We start from the raw sequence: 17,388 nt of genomic DNA on the forward strand, positions 1-17,388 counted from the left end.
TATCACTCCTATTTTTAGTAAAGGGGATAAAGTAATACATGGGAAACTACAGACAAATGAACCTCTTCTTTATGCCTTGAGAAGATCATGGAGCAGATCCTCACGGAAACAATGTTAAGGCAGACAACATTAAGACAAGGAAGTGATACGAGACATCTGTCATGGCTTTACAAAGGGTAAATCATGCCTGACCAATCTTGTGGCCCTCTATGATAGAACAACTGCAAAAGTCAACAAGAAAAGACCAATCAATGCAATCTACATTATACCTAGACTTCTGTCCAGCTTTTGAAGTGGTCCCACAATACATACTTATATTCAAACTGCAGAAACATACATTTGAAAGGTTGACTATTTGGTGGATAAGAAATTGGCAGGGTGGGCTTTTAGGGCTTTAAAGGCTAGGAAAAGAAGAAAGAAAAAGAATAACAGTAAAAAAATGTGGCATTTCACAGTGGTAAAAGGAATTTGATGTGTTAGCTGGAAGGTGCTTTGTACAGCAGTCTCATTTGGAGAGTGCATGATAGATCCAAAAAAGCTGATGAAAAGGGCAACATAGCTGGGACAGAGCCTGGAGCACAAGTCTTATGAGGAGCAACTAAGGAAACTGGGGTGGTTAAGTCCAGGGAAAAAGAACCTAAGGAAACACCTCATTGTGCTCTACAGCTATGCGAAAGAAGGTTTTCGCAAGGCGGGGGCTTGATACCTTTTCCCACATGACATGATAGTACAAGAGGAAATTATCTCAAGTTGAAAGGCCTTTTCTATCCATCTCTTCATCTTTTTAAACTACTCTTAAAGGAAAAATATAAATTGGAGGAGGTTTTTTGTAACCCTGAAATTTCTAGCAATAATTTTTTCTTAAATTATCTTTCATCATCTAAAGATATCACATCACTAAAGGTGATGTGTCCATTGCTCTCAAAGCAAAAACTACAAACTTGTTGAAAATTTAGCTCAGGTCAGTTATGCTTAATGACTTTCCTTTCATTTCTACATATAAATATATTGGACAAATTCTGTGTATCGCCCGGTTTTCCGTCAAAAGAAGACAAACAATATTCTTTCAGCCCTGTTTTCCTTTCTTTTCATCATTAGTTAACCTATTTGATGTAGTTTAATTTACAGCTTCTGATTTTTCTATGGCAATGAGTCTCTTTGTACCAAGAGCTGTACACTAAATGACAATCTTTCCAAAAGATCTCATTACTTCCACAGAATGTTCAGCATTGAACTCTACACTTACATAAATTACTTTCTTTTTCAGTTCAGTCAAACATGAAAAAAAAGACTAATCTCAAGGCTACTGAGGATTTATTCTATGTAAACAATAACCTCCTTGAGATCAGTCAATTTATTTGTTAGGTAATTCTCTTCATTTGTTGCAGAAGAGTTCTCAGCCATCTCTGATGAGCTAATCACTGTCTGTGACTATTATAAATGATTTCTCTAACATCAAAAAGACAGAATTACAAATAGATAAAAAAAAATTCCCTAAATTTCTGGAAAGATATATTGTCTAACATGTTTATGTAGCATCCAAAATCAGCATTTTATTGGTATTTATTTTTAGCTTTACATAAGAAGAATAGAATTGTGTGATAAGAAGATCATTTATTGTAATTAATTCTAAAGAATATACCAAAATTACTGTCAAATTATTTCAGTTTTTAGAATACAAAACATTACAATAAAGTGTCATCTTTTATCTACTATTTTATAAAGTGTCAACCTAGCTTGCCCTGTCTTGTGATGAAAATGACTTTATTTGAGACTTTGGGTCAGAAAAACCTACATGTTCTGGTTCCTTCCCACAAGCATTTCTTTATGAAGTTCTTGGATTTTTATCTCTAAAAACATTATTATTTTCTTTCCAGAAATAGTTACCACTTTAGATCATAAATTATTCCACTACAGAAAGACATCCTTCACAAAGAATGAGTCCTATCCATTTTAAGCCTCTGTGGTATCTTGAAAAATCTGTTAACTGCCTGTTTAGGGCAGGCAGTTGCTAATCAGGAAAGGAGTCATTTTAAACAGGTTAAATTAATCCCACCTTTCAACTTCTTCAGATAAAATCTTTTGGATTAACTCTTCCCCAAGCACAAAGAATTGCTTGAAAAAAAAAATCTTATGACTAGAATGGGTTATTGTAAGGACTTACAATAGTTGCCTGTCTCAAAGACTGTTAAAACCAAAAAATGAATGTGACATGAAATAAGAACAGAAAGAAGTGGAAGGATGCTGCTAACTCCAAGCCTATCAGAGGTGAGACCTGGTTACTAGATCCTGGGTAAGGCATCCAGACAAAAATTGCCGCTGTGAAAAATTGTGTGAAGAAGAAACTGCTCAAAGCTGTATCACTGATCAAACAAAGATCACCCCAAGTTAGGGTAGAAATATAATCTGTGACCACAAGTGACCACCAGAGCTCCCCTGAATATTCCTCCGTGGGTGCCTGGAACTTGAACTCTAAATTAAGCCCAGTGATCACAGAGATTATGAGATAAATCACAGAGAACTTGAGAGAAGATAGAAATGCTACTATTGTCCATGTGTTATCTCTGACCGAAGGGTGGTGAGCAATGCTGGGGAGAGGAATGTATCACTGAAAATAGACACCAAGAATACAGAATGTACAGGCCACAAGGAAAGACAGTTCATAAATTGTGTTGAAGGCAGCTCTGACTGGAAAATTCTAGCAGGGGGCGGTTGTGCCCCACCAACCCAAGAAATTCACCAACTCAAAAAAGACTGAGCATAGAACTAATCAGGATAAGAAACAAGGGACTCACTTAACAATATAATACTACAACAGTGTAGCCAGTGAGCACAAATTATTTTGTTTGCTAAGATGTATAAATAGCGAACAATTTTGAACAGCCTGTAGACCCCCATTGATCACCCAGAAACCCAGGGTGAAGAAAGACCAACCAGACACCAGATTCCATGGGTAGTGACTATGTTCTGCTTGATTCTCTCTCTCTCCCTCTCTCTCTCTCTTTCCCCCCTCTCATCTCTTTTCTACCTCTTTCTATTTCTCCACATCACATTAATTGTTAAATAAAATCTTTACTTCTGATTTCAGCATATGGTCTTATTTGCATCCTAATTCCATCAGAGGCATCTCTCACTAATTGGATCTTAACACTCATTTTATAAGTTTTATATTTAGCATGTCAAAATTTTCAAGTATTCACTGCTGCCCTTTCTTAGGAATAATGCTGAAAATACAAGGTCAAAACTTTCATCTCCAGAGGCTGTTTCAGCACTGTAACTGTATCTGTCTCAAAACAGCATGCTGATTTTAACCAGCAACAATACCTAAAAAATTTAAGTTACATGGATTTTCTATTTGTCCAGAAGTACCAGACTATTCTTATATGCAGGTGAACACAAGCTCAAAGACAACAGAATTATGTAGAAAAATTTCTATCACCTGTGCTTTGGACAAGAAAAAATTTGAATGTAGAAGGTTTCTAAATTTCTGTTTGACATCTTTCAAAAATGATCAGAATCACAGTTGAGGAAGCATTAGTCAAACTGGATCTGTTTAACAAAACAGGAAAAAATGCACAGATGATAAATCATACCCTAAAAGATTTGTTACCTGCTTTACACTGGCAGATTTCAAACTAACAGAAGGAGCTAAAATGAAGAATCTAGGATATCATTATATTTTGTGAACTGAAATCAACAAGTTAAAGATCAAGCAAAGGAAAAAGTGAGAGATGTGTGGAGTAAAGGAAAACAAAGTCTACTATTGCTTTAGGGACAACTGCCTTTTTTATAAGAGTTCATTTGCTTATCCACATTAGCCCTATGGTATATTCTGAGGTCTCAATCATCATTTAACATTCTTGAGACCCTTTCTTTTCCTCTTTCTTGATAAATAATAAGCACAAAGTTAACATCCTACTTAAAAGCATACAAAATCTAGCTTTCATATTGGGATGCTGCTAAGTGGCTTTTGTATTATGTGATTTTATATAGGGGCCTCCCAAAATATGAGATGTTCTGGGGAGAAGTGCGAACAGTAGAAGAGCATAAAAAACACTGTGGAAGCAAAATGTGTTCCTGTCAGCTTAAGGAGCACTCCGCAGAGATAACATTCAAGCCATCATTACACCCTACCAGCTTACTCTGCAATAGTTACTTTCTATATATAGGACAGCTGCAGTAGGGTTTGACTGATGTGAGAAGAGAGAGGAAGGCAAAAAAACCCCTCATTTTCTCACGTATAAAGCAGATATTTATACCCTTCCAGTCTTTAAATGATAAAACCGTATGTAAACCTGTATCATATTTACTAGAGTTACTGCTTAGACTACTAGAAAAGGCACTATGCTTTAAAATACTGCATTATCATAGGAAACAAACATTATAACTAGAAACGAAACAAAAATGGCATATCACAATTTGTCTTGTAATTTACAGATATTTTATACTTTGTTTGTGATTTGAAGTCAAATGAGAAATTAATCAATGCCAGAGAGAGGTAAATATTTTCTATAATATTTTTGCTCTCAGACAAGTTATTTCAAATATTAACTTCTATGTAATAATTGATTATAATAAGAGAAAATGTACTAGGAATTGTATTAATTCCATTTCCACACGCATTGACTTTTGGGCAGATCATTAGATTTAATTAAACTCTTTCCATCTAATATTGCCATGTAGAACAGGTTCTACAGTTCAGAGCATATTAAAAGAAAATACCAGATTCGGCTGTGTACATCTTTCACAAGCCTCTGGTTGATAATCATACAAGATTGTTTTCATGGCAACATGTTAGATTTTTAATTAACATTGTAAATCTGATTACTTGCTGACCTCCAAACCAGTCACCCATTTGCTAACTTATAATACTATTTAAAGATGGACTCATAGGCATGAAAATTGCAGGCGTTTCTCGTGAGATTTCACACTGTAGAAGAAAGACTTGATAAGAGTCTTTGTTTTCAGATTTAATAATGAGCATTAAGATTCTGAAATATCAGATAATTTTTTCTTATGAAATCATAGGTATTTATTTTTATCTCAAATAAGCTTGCATGGTAACTATTTTCCACCACCCTCAAATCTCTACATATCAGGAAACAAAATCATTTTGAGGTGTGGTTTGTCACTTTTTAAAGTGAGGAGGTCATTATAGGAGTAACTGCATAGGAAATGTGACTGTCAATTAAATGACTAGTTTACAGTCAGATAAGATTTGTGTATTTAAGCAAGATGGTCTGAGTAAGCAGTAACAGAGTAACAGAGTGAGAAGTTTCCTAAGACATGTTTACACTCACACCAGAAAAACTATCAGAGTTAGTGCTATTTTCTCTTTTGAACACCAATGGATGCGTAGATGAAAAAATATAAATCAGTGAGGAAAATAAGATTTGCAAGCCATAGTATTGAAGAGTGGAATTGCTGTGGTGTTACTACAAGTATTCAAGTGAAAAGAATTGCTGTGGTTTTATAAATGACACTGGCTTCTGCCAGTAGTAATCGTGCAATTGGCTTGATTTAACAGGCATATGAACCCATTGTTATCATTCTAATACTTTAATGAAAGAGGTAATCTGGAATTTCTATCATGTTGCCATAAATTCTCCTTTTTAATTCTGATTTGTAGCTGTTCAAGACCTTTTTGACTTTTTTTATGACAGTGGTGTTGGTTAGAATTTTATTTTGTTTTATTTAGAGAGCTTTATCCTATAGCAACATATCTTGAAGGTACAATCATGAAATCACTGAGTTTAGAAGATACCTCTGGAGACTACCAAATTTTGGGTTGTTTCTGCCAGTTTCTCAGGGTGGTCTCCAGTCTACCCATCTATGTCAGTACTTAAAAATTATTGGTAGCAAATGTACTCCTGAGACATACTACTGAGTAATCTTCCGCTGGATTTTGCTGCTCCTGATCACAGTCCTTCAAACCTGGCACCTAGTAATTTTTTTATCTACCTCATTGTTTTTTGTCTAAACTATATTTTGTTAATGGGGATCTTGTGGGACACAGTCAAATGTATTTCTAAAATGGAGATAAACAGCATCTACAGATCTTCTGTCATCCCCAAAGTTGATCATGTCATTGTAAAGGTCTATAAGCTTGGTCAAGCATGAATTCTCCTTGGGAAATCTAGGCTGACTATTCCCAATCACCATCCAGTCCTTAGTTATATTTGGAAATGTTTTTTCCTAGAATAAGACACTCCACCAGCTCCTCATACCTAAAGTGAGGCTTGTTGGCCTCTAGTTCTTTGGATTCTCCTTGTTGTGCTGCTCAAAGACAGCAGTGCCACTTATTCTCTTCCAGTCCTTAGAGACCTCCGCCCACCACCATTACCTTTCAATTATAATTGAGAGTTCCTCACAATGACATGGGCCACCTCCCTCAGCACTTGTGGGAGCATCCCAACAGAACCCACAGATTTGTGTAGCTCCAGTTTGTTTAAATGCCCTCCAACCTGATCCTCTTCCACTAACATTAAATCTTCCTTGCTTCAGATTTTCCATCTGCTCTCATAGTAGCCTTAGTATTTCTAAGGACCGGAGTGGCGACTGTGGTGAAGGCAGCATTGCGCACCTTGGGTTTTTATCTGCTCTTTGTCATCAGGACTTAAAAGAAGCTTAAAAAGCAGAGCTGACCTCATCATTTCTCTGTAGACAGAAAAAAATAAAATTAGGCTTTTCTGTTGTTTTTGGCCTTATCTTGCTTCGGCATTCTGAATGTTTTGTCCAAATACACAGTAAAACTTTTCCTTGCCCTTGGATTTACTCTGCCAACAGTTACATGAACTCTTTACCATAAGGACAATCCATTGAAATGGCTTTGTATCAGGTGTATGCCCAATAATTGCATGAACGAGATTATTATTCACATAGTAGACAAGCAGTGTTATTCACAATCCAGTTGCCTATTAATCACATTCAAGATTGTAAAGATTTAGAGGAATACCAGGATAGGACACAGTTCTACTAAGATATTTCTAGCATGATTGCTTTGGTAAAGATTTTATAAGCTTCAGATATGCAACAGAAATGCCCTAGTGACCTTGTCTACCTATTCTTTTATTTGAATTTGGGGAACAAAACTGTCAAATTAATTCTGCTAGTATCATTTAAATGGCAATATTTCTGTAATCAAGACCTTCTTTAGGTATGTGGCTAGCAAATTCCTGAGTGAAAACAAACTACTGTATCTCCATTTTAAGTAAAGTTAGGCTGATTTATAGGGATTGAGCATCTGGCTTCTATAAATTTCAAGTTGTTTAATTGGAAGGCACTGCTTTTTTATGATGAAGAGGACAATTCCCTTTGCTGCACCACTTCTATTACATAAAGAACATTGTTTGGTAAAAGGCTGCAGTCTACAGATAACTAGGAAATAAATCCTAGAGAACAGGACAATTCTCTGTGAATTAATACTAATCCCATTATTTCTAAAAAATTAAATGTAACGGATACCATAATCAGAAATCAATGAGATAAATTTGTAGCATTATACTGTATACTGTTGCCTACTTCTTAATGTGCCCGTTGGCACAGGCAGAACATTTGGCCAACAAACCAGCAGTAAAGAGAAAGTGAACATCTTGAAACAGCATTTTGTTCTTTTTATGGATCATGTATAGATCATCATTATTTTTGTATTATCTACACAGAAAATATCTTAGAAAAATAAAATTACTATCATAAATATAATATTAAAACATTAATAAGATTAAGCATTTAATGAACCCCATGATTCATTATTTTTGCAGCAGGCCTATGTTTTGCAGGTTAATGTGTAGATCCTTAATGAACAGAAATGTTCATGCTCTTTGAAATAGCATTCTCATTTTAAGACTCCTGCCTGCACAGGAGTATTTGCATTCTAGTCTAATGATGGAAAATTTGCAGGCATCTTTCAGGAGCTACATTTTTATTTTCAAGTACTTTATATTGAAGTAGAGTGATGAAGATTTTTTTGCTGGTGTATTTTTTTTTACTCTCTGTACCACGATTCATGAAATAATAAAATCATTTTTCATTTTCAAGAGTAACACAATATTGATATTACTCCTGTGAATCTAATTCTCATTCAAACCCTGGAATGAGTTTCTTTCCACCCAAAAATGAACATTATACTTCAGAAACATGGTCTATGAAGATAAGGTTCTCAGGCCCAAACATAAAGGCCACAACAATACTGTCTGATAAGCTTTCCAATAAGAAAGCAATGTGATTTATTTATGGTAATTAGTTAATTTAGTTAGAACAATGTGCTGTCTGCTTCAGCAGAAATGAGACCACTGTCTGCCCTTCACTTGTGCTCCGGTGCTGGGTTCCAGCACATGACGTGATGGCATTTGTGAGGGCAGCAGCCACCCATCAGCTAGCATCATGGAGCTGCCACCATCTCCTGAAAGTGGCAAGCAAGGAAGCCTCATGCTGATGGCAAATGGATGCTCAGGTTTAATACAAAACAAAGTGAGACATCACATCACCCATCACACTTTGTTACTGTGTGTGCACCTTTACTGTTGAATAATTCAGGATATGCTAAATATGCTTATAAACACTATACTCTAAGAACACTGCAATTAAGAGAGTGATCAGACCTTATGTGCAGAGATGTTTGAGCTCTTGCATTTTTTCAAGACCTTGTATTGGTTCTTGTCATAGTTAGTTCAGGGTCATGCTTCCCTGGGTTTGATTTTCTTCTCCAGTCTCCTAGCCTTGACTTTTGAGAGAATGGAATTGGCAAGTACAGAGCCACAAGGCCACAACTAGAACAAGCAGTAACATATATGACTTTCTTTTCTTCCCCCTGAGTGGGAATGAACAAGTAGGCAGAAATTTCTATCCTGAAAAACACCCACATGATGTACCCACACAAACCTGAACCTCAGAGGAGCAGAATGCTTGCTCCCACCAATCCAGTCCCTGGCTCGTGGCCCTAGCAACTCCTTCTCAGGCTCAATCCTCTGCGTGTTGTTGAAGGTCTACCTAGAATCATAGAATCATTAAGGTTGGAAAACATCTCTAAGATCATCATGTCCCACCTTTGATGAATCACCATCATGACAACTAGATTGTAGCACTAAATGCCATGTGCAGTCATTTCTTGAACTTTTAGGGATGTTGACTCCACCCCTTCCCTGGCAGCCCATTCCAATACTTGACCTCTCCTTGTGTGAAGAAATTCTTCTTGATGTCCAACCTGAAATTCCCCTAGTGCATCTTGGGGCCATTTCCTCTGCTTCTTTCAGAGGTTGCCTGGTCACCCTTGACCCTCTTTCTCTCCCCAGCTCCCTCATGATATGAAGGAAATTCTATATTATCTAATTCAATAAACAACAAAGTTGAATTTAGCAGCAATTTTAAATGAATGACAATTTTATATAAAATAATACAATTAAATATAATCAAGCACATACAAAGAAAGTTTGGCAGTAGTTTGTATAAAGCATAAGCAAAACTGACCAATCGGAGTACGGCGGGGGGGTTTACTCACCCTGCGTCACATGCAAGAAACAAAGGGATCCAAACACAACTTATATACTGTATGCTAATACATATTCATCGGTATTTTTCTGTAAATCCGTAAATCTCCTATTTTCAATTCTTGAAATCTATGTCACTCTACTGCACAGTGCATGCTCCCATTGCTGCCGTGGGGTCTTCTTTGGCATTTCGGTGGTCACTTCCGACAAAGGCTTCTTGTCATCATCACTGTCCTTTGAACAGCCCCACAGGTTGCACATGCACCCCTAAACTTGTGTTATAGTAGCCAGCATCATATTCCAAAAATAAGCCTAATTTTTTCATAGATATCTGGAATCATCCCAATTTTGTCTGTTTCAAGGCTGATTCCTTAATTATCCCAAGGCCTATTCCATTTGGGATTTTATTTATCTCAAACTGCATCCTGTATCCTATTTTCTCATGAACACCTGAAAACATATGGTTTGTGACATTAATTACATATCCTTTTCCTGTATTACTTTTTAACAAATATTTTCTAAAATATCGATATAGTTACAATTGTTGGCATGAATCATATTCATTTATTCAGTTGCTTTCCCTCATTCACTAGGGAGATCACCTGCTCATGAAAGGAGATCGACTTCATCAAGCAGGACCTGCCTTTCCTGACCCCATGCTGACTGGGCATGTTCCCTTGATTATCCTGCATGTGCCGACGGTGCCACACAAGTTGCCTTTTTCCATAATCTTCCCCAGCACCAAAGTCAGACTGACAGACCTGTAGTTCCCCATCTATGTCTCCTTTCAAGGGAAAAATCTTTTCCCTTTTTACAGTTTATAAAATTAGATAATCAGGAAAAAACACCAATGTCTCCATTAGTTGTGGAATTCTACCCTAACTCTTTAGCTTTTTCCAAGTCAAAGTTCCCTAGTAGCTCTCAGGTGTGTTTGCTCAGATGTATTATAGCACTTGTGACATTAACAACAGTGACAGCCTGATATTGCTGTATTAATCTAATAATCTCATCAGTTTAAACAGTACAGCTGTGCTTTGAAGTGCACTTCATCCCGAGACATATTCAATGGCAAGTCGTTAGGAATCTCACAGAATCATAGAATGATTTGGGCTGAAAAGTGCTTCACACTGCAACAGAAAAGGATCTTAAAGATCATCTAGCTCTAATCCCCTGATACCGAAAGAGATGCCTGCAACTAGACAAGATTGTTCAGAGCCCATTCAGTCTGGCCTTCTACACTTCCATGAATGGGACCTACAACAGCTTCTCTGGGCACCCAGTTTCAGTGCCTCACAGTAAAGAAGTTCTTCCTAACATCAAATTTAAGCCTGATTTCTTTTAGTTTGAAGCCACTCACCCTTGTCTTGCCACTAGAAGTTCTTGGAAGAAACATCTGGCCTGTAGCTTTTCATTTGTCTACTGGATGGCCAGAATTAGACAACCCCTAAGGTATCTCTTTTCCAGGCTGAACAAACTCAGCCTTTGCACAAGGAAAGATGCTCCCTCCCCCTAATCATTTAGGCCTCCCTCCTCTGGACTCAATACAACAGGTCCTCCCTGTGCTGGGAGCCCAGAGCTGGATGCAGGTTCCAGGTGGGCTCTCCCCAGAGCAGAGCAGAGGGGCAGAATCCCCTCCCTCCCCTGCTGCCCACGCTGCTCTGGATGCAGCCCAGGACACGTTTGGCTCTCTGGGCTGGGAGTGCCCATGGCTGGCTCATGTCCAGCCTCTCGCACACCAGCACCCCTAAGTTCCTCATGGCAGGGCTGCTCTCTGACTTTATCCCCCAGACTGATGATATTGCAGGTTGCTCCAACCCAGATGCACCATCATGCACTTGTTCTTGTTAAACCCCTTGATATTCTCATGGGCATACTATCCAAGCTCTCTTTATTGGTGACACACCTTCTTTAACCTTCCTTTTCTGGTCAATTTCTGTAGAAGCCATGTAATTCCCTTTCCAGGTTCAGTTCTGGTTTCACCTTGGCCTTCTTCATCGCATTCCTACATAAACAAACTTCACCTCTTTACTCTTCCCCAGTCACCTGTCCTTGCCACCACTGTCTGTTCAATGGCTTCTTTCTCCAGTTCTATCTGCTATGCGCTTTTCCTGACTGTGGCCTTGCCTAATTTCTTATTCTGGAAGATTGATTGTTTTTGCTCAGAGGAAGGCTTTCTTTTAGATCTGCCAGGCCTGTTCCTTTCTTTTGCTTCTAAGGGCAGTCACCCTGAAATGCTGAAAGTCTGCTTTCCTGAAATTCAGGGCCCTCTCTTGACTCCTTTCCTGACCCATATCCCTCAGGACTGTGAATTCCACCAAGGCATGATCACTGATCCCAGGCTGTCTCCTGGCTTGCCATTCCCCATCAGCCCCCATGCGCTGGTGACCAACAGATCCAGGTGACATCTCCCCCGTTGTAGGGCTCGCTACTCCCTGGGTCAGGAATTTATCCTCCATGCTTTCTAGGAATCTCAAGGATTGCCTACAGCTCCTTTTCCAGCCTGGGCAGGGTGTTGAGGTCTCCCAGTAGCAGCAGAGCCTGGGAGCAGGCTGCTCCTGCAGCTGGAGCAGGAAGGCTCCGTCCCCAGGCTCTGCTTGGCCGGAGCCGGGCACAGGCACCGCCAAAGGCTCCCTGTGCTGCCCGGGCTGGGATCAGCACCCACCAGCTTCACACTGGCTCATGCCTGCTCTTCAGAGACTCTCACACTCAGCTCTTGATGGGCAATCCCTCTGTGTCTCTTTCTTCCCTCTGAACAGCCTGTGGCCATTGTTAGTCACACTCCAATCACGGGATCCATCCCACCGAGTTTCAGGAGCGACAAGAAGGTCAAAACTGTCCAGCAGTACGGTGGCTTCCAACTCCTCCTGTTTGCTGCCCTAGTCACAAGACAAAAACAATTTCCTTTTTTCAAAGCCAATTTCCTTTCTCACTAAATTGGTGCCCTTTGTTCCTCAATTCATGTGCGTTTGCCATTTAACCTTCTGTGTGTTCTTGCCTTCTCTTTCTCCACATGTCAAAAATGCCTCACTATAGTGTATGATAATGTTGATTTGAATCAAGCACAAGTCATTCATTAATATTGCATAAGGTTTTCCTTTCTAATCTCTAGTATGGCAGATCCCTTGGGAGGAAGAGTTGTTTTGATACCTAGAGAACAACTGAAAACACATGTAAAAAGAGGTAAAGAGACCATCCTTTCCACTATACTCATTCACACTGAGCAAAGTGGCTGATTACTTACCTTATTGACACTAGCAGAAGACTGTTTAAGGCGTCTAAAAAGAACAAGACAAGAGCTGGACAAAAAATACTTACGGACTATTGCAACCTTTTTAGCATATTTCTTCAAAATGTGTGTTGGGAGTTTTGAAAATACAGACCTTTTTTCTATTCTAAAAGACTCCATACTTGATAACTATATTATCCTTCTTTCTTCTATGTATAAATTCAAGCCATAATTTTCCTAACCCATTTAATTCATCCTTAGAACTCAAAATATTTTGAGAATAGATGCAACAAGAGATGAAATAAATTTGAGGATTTTTGTCTAACATATAACCACCCAAATTTATAGTCTACTATGGCATATAGCATCTAAAAATTCTCTCCTGATTTTTCGGAGGAATATTTCTGTGCAAAGGGGGGAAGTAGACTAAAAATTAATCAAAGAAAGGAACAGGTTTAATGATATCACTCTGTTTTTCTTAAGAGCAAGAAGGAATGAAAAATATCACTAATGATAACTGCAATTACCAATCATTAGTTATTTTGACATTTCACGAGTCTGTCCAAAAGATCGGTTAATAAAGTAAGTTAAATTTATTTTGTAGTTAAAGAAATATTACTTATGTTTTTCTACAAGCTGATCTGCTTTATCTTACACTCTCAGGTAGACAAAAGAAAAAAAAATCTATTTACTTTTACTGAGATGTCTTGATACCTTTCAAAAATATCATTAACAATTACTTTTCCATTGAGAATTTCTTCAAAACATCCATAGAACAGGAGAAGAATCTCAGTGGTTAAGCAACTAATTTTATTGAAGCTAAAACAGACATGAGAATAATTAATTGCCATAACTTCTGTGTATTCTAGATAGGCAGACAATACCCAGTACAAGTAGATTAGCCCTTCATAAGCTTGAACTTTGCATTAAAAATGCAAAAATAGATTTTGTATTACCATATCTTGGTTTTACTATCTTCATTACAAAGACCTTCACCTCCCCTTAGATATCTCTTTCTTTGTGTATTATTCTCTCTGTTTTCAGAATGTTACAGTAATCAATATTTTGCAAAAAATTTATCACAGAAAGTTTACTTCTTGTGGTTTATCATCACTATCATATTGTAAAAGTACTGTTTTTATTAAAGTATGATACTATTGGAGGTTTCTTTTAAAAGTAGATTTACACTTCAAGCATTTCTAGTTCCTTAAATCAATTCCATCAGTATAAATATTTTGTGGGTAAATTCCTGCATGTTTTATTAGGATGTCTAAAATTGAGCATTTATTCCATATGCACATAGTCAGAAATTTACAGTGGAGACAAGTCCAAGCTTTACAAGGTCCTGTGTGTAAGATGTCTGACTATCAAAAAAATTTTGACATTAATTTAAAATTCTCAGCTGGTTGCCTCCTGAGGGCCACAGAAAACAGAGGACTGTTTTATTACATGCAAACAATTATGGAAATCCTGTCTTTAAACACACGCCAAACTGAATGTTACTATCTTGGAAGTGTGTGTATAATTGTGTATCTACATGCACATGTGTTTCTGTGTAACTTTGTGTATCTGAGTACTGCATGTGAGGAAGTATTTTCAATGTATTAAATGTAAAATGCAAGTTCAGTATTGATGGTTTTGTTCATCATTTGCCATGCATAGTGACGTACACAAGGCACTAGCACTAACATTGGTATGATAACAATCAATGTGTATATAAACCTATTTTGTAAAGCTGTAAAGTACTCTTCCAACCCTCATGTCACTCACCAGTAGTAATTTCTTCAGTGTGCATAAATTGCTGACTTCCACAATCCAGTGGAACAGTGTGTTCCTACTCAACCTCATATGTTTAACTGCCCGCAGGTCATCATAGGACTAGATTACTCCTTAGTGTCAAATCTCAGAACAGATTTTATTTCTCAAAATAGGAAGTCAGATTGTTACAAACTTTTCTGAAGATAAATTCCCTACATGGAGATTTCTGAACCAATCTACCCAAATGTCTGCATAAGATTCAAAATATGCAGTATAATCCATTAATCCATTGTACTTTGTTGTTTTGTATTGTTTGTTGGGTTTTTCAGTGTAAAATAACAAAAAATGAAGGCATCTGATTGTTCCAGATGGCTGTTTTTTTATCATCTGAGTTGGCGTTTTCAGCAGCAGTAAGTAGGTGGAGTGACTTACCAAACTTGGAAACCTGCTATGACGGCCAGGCTGCAGCTGAGCATATGGGAGCACTGTTGAAACAGATGCCACAGTCCCAGTTGCTCTCCTCAATAATATCTTTGATGGTAAAACATCTCATTGCTACCACAGGCACCTAAAGCCCCATTTTTTCTGTCTGGGGGCCCACATTCAATGCAATGCAGAATTTTGCAGAAATATTCTAAAAGGTTTCTTGATTCATGACAGGAAGACCTGCAGAGATTTATTGCTGCACAGCACTAGTTGGATAGCTTTGTTACCACAGAGCTGTCACCACAGTAACATTTAGTTTGCTTTTATTATTTGTGACTTGCTCAGAAGTTGTGTAATTCAACTTAACTGTCCCCTCATGTGCTACCCTTTTCTTATCTTTACAGTAAAATACAAAATGTAGATTACTATAAATAGTGTCAGTGTTCATCAATCGTTTCAGGTCAGGCTGTAGCAAAACTGCCAAATGCATGAAATTAATGAGGAATTATTTATTCACACTGGAGGTACTTTCATTAGGACCATATGCATGATTAACTAAATTTTCTAATTCATAGAAACAGAGTTTACTTTCAGTTGTGATTTGATTTTTTCAGAGTGACATATGACTTTGGTCACTGTCATTAACTCATCCTTCAAGTGCTTCAGATTGTCCCAAATTTACCAGATAGTAATGAAATATCAGCATACATTGAAAGAAATATATATTATTATATTCTTTTTATACAACTACATGATTTAAAACATGAGATGTTTAGGTATGTTTAAATATAATCTGTTTTTATATTTATTTATATTTTCCATGTGTCATGTATATTACAATATTTCGTAAGTTTACAAGCACGCAAAATCAACTTCCTTATACAGGAATGTCTTCGTGAACAAAACTGTTGTGTAATAGGAAGTCTCTGGTGTAAAATAACTCTTAAAACATTTAGACAAAAGATTTTCTCAATTATTCACAAGTTACAATTAAGCAGAAATTCTCCAGAAAAAAAAAAATGCAGAGAACAAGTAGTCCAGACAAGGAATCAGGAAAAAAACCCCCACATATAAAAATTAACGCAAAGAGTAAAATGTTATGAATTTCTGGTCAACAACATTGAAGAAAGCAGAAATAGAAAACCCACTCCTGGTACATGAACTCCCTACAATAAAGTCTTAGTCTACCTTGAAGCAATGACAGCCTGCAATACAACGTTTCACTTCCACAGTACAATTTTATGTTTTCTTCTGATATAAAATCACTTAGCAGAAGGTTGTAGAATGAGATAGGGAGGCTCTAGAGACTAGAGAACAAATGAAAAAGATTTGATGACTCAGTGAGAGCTGTAACTTTCATGTTAATTTCTGTGACAGTGTGAAGGTTCTTGGCAAGGGCAGAAACTGGGTTTTAAATCACAGCATATGTTAGTGTAAAACCAGACGATTCTCTGTCAAAAGAAAAATATGTCTTTCTTTTTTTTTCATTACTGCTGTTAGAAAGGAAAGAAATGGACCTGCCAGATGATAATGAGGTCAGACACTGCTCACCTCATGTGTATGCTGACTTGCAAATAAGACATGAACCTACACTCCTTATCTACCATCTTCAGTGATATGGACAGGTTTAATAGTTCAAAATTTTCAATTTAATCTCAGCACACATAGAACCAGAATTAATTAGTGGGCAGTCTAGTGGTCTGGAAATCATTTCACATGAAATCATCTTATTCATTTTCATTCTCTGAAAATCATGTCATTCGCTGGCTTGCTATCAGAATTATACACTTGTGAGTAAAATAAAATAAAAATTCAAACATTTTTCAATTGTTGTAGAAAACACATGTGACAGCATTCTTTTATGAACCATCTGGAACTCAGAGGTCATTATTAGTGATAGAATCATACACATGCTTTTAGCAAATGAATACAAAGATTCATTGGTCTGTGGATCCAAAATGCTGGCAAATAGAGCATTTTAGCAGATAGGTGCTATGAAGTCCTACTGTTACAAAGCTAAGGGATGATCTATTTAAGGAACATAATATGTGCTGTATCCATAAGAAACCATGTCCCAGACCTTGGCTAAGGAGTGGTAGTTTTACAGAAATTTGCTGTCATCCTGGAAATTGAATCACTTTTTGTCACCCGATTGCTACATGCACAAATGCAGTGTGCCTTGCACAGCTGGAAAAAAAGGGTTTCTATGTAGGTGCTGCTTCTTTCACAGAAATAATTTATGCTGCAACTCTAATTTAGTCTGTATTCAGCGTAAAGTTTTCTATTGAAAATCGAAGTGTCTTATGATTGCTTATTAGATTTTAATCATTTACACATATACACAGACTGCAACTTGCGCAAATACATTACTTAGGAGAAAATAGCTTATTTCTGTTTCACTTCAAAGACTTGATTGTTTTCTCTTTCTCTTTAGTTCACATTAGTTTGTTATGATATTCATTAACACATTCCTAAAACTTAGGAGCTGGATTA

This window comes from Melospiza georgiana, chromosome Z (genome assembly GCF_028018845.1).
Source record: "Melospiza georgiana isolate bMelGeo1 chromosome Z, bMelGeo1.pri, whole genome shotgun sequence".
In the NCBI taxonomy this organism is placed as follows: domain Eukaryota; kingdom Metazoa; phylum Chordata; class Aves; order Passeriformes; family Passerellidae; genus Melospiza; species Melospiza georgiana.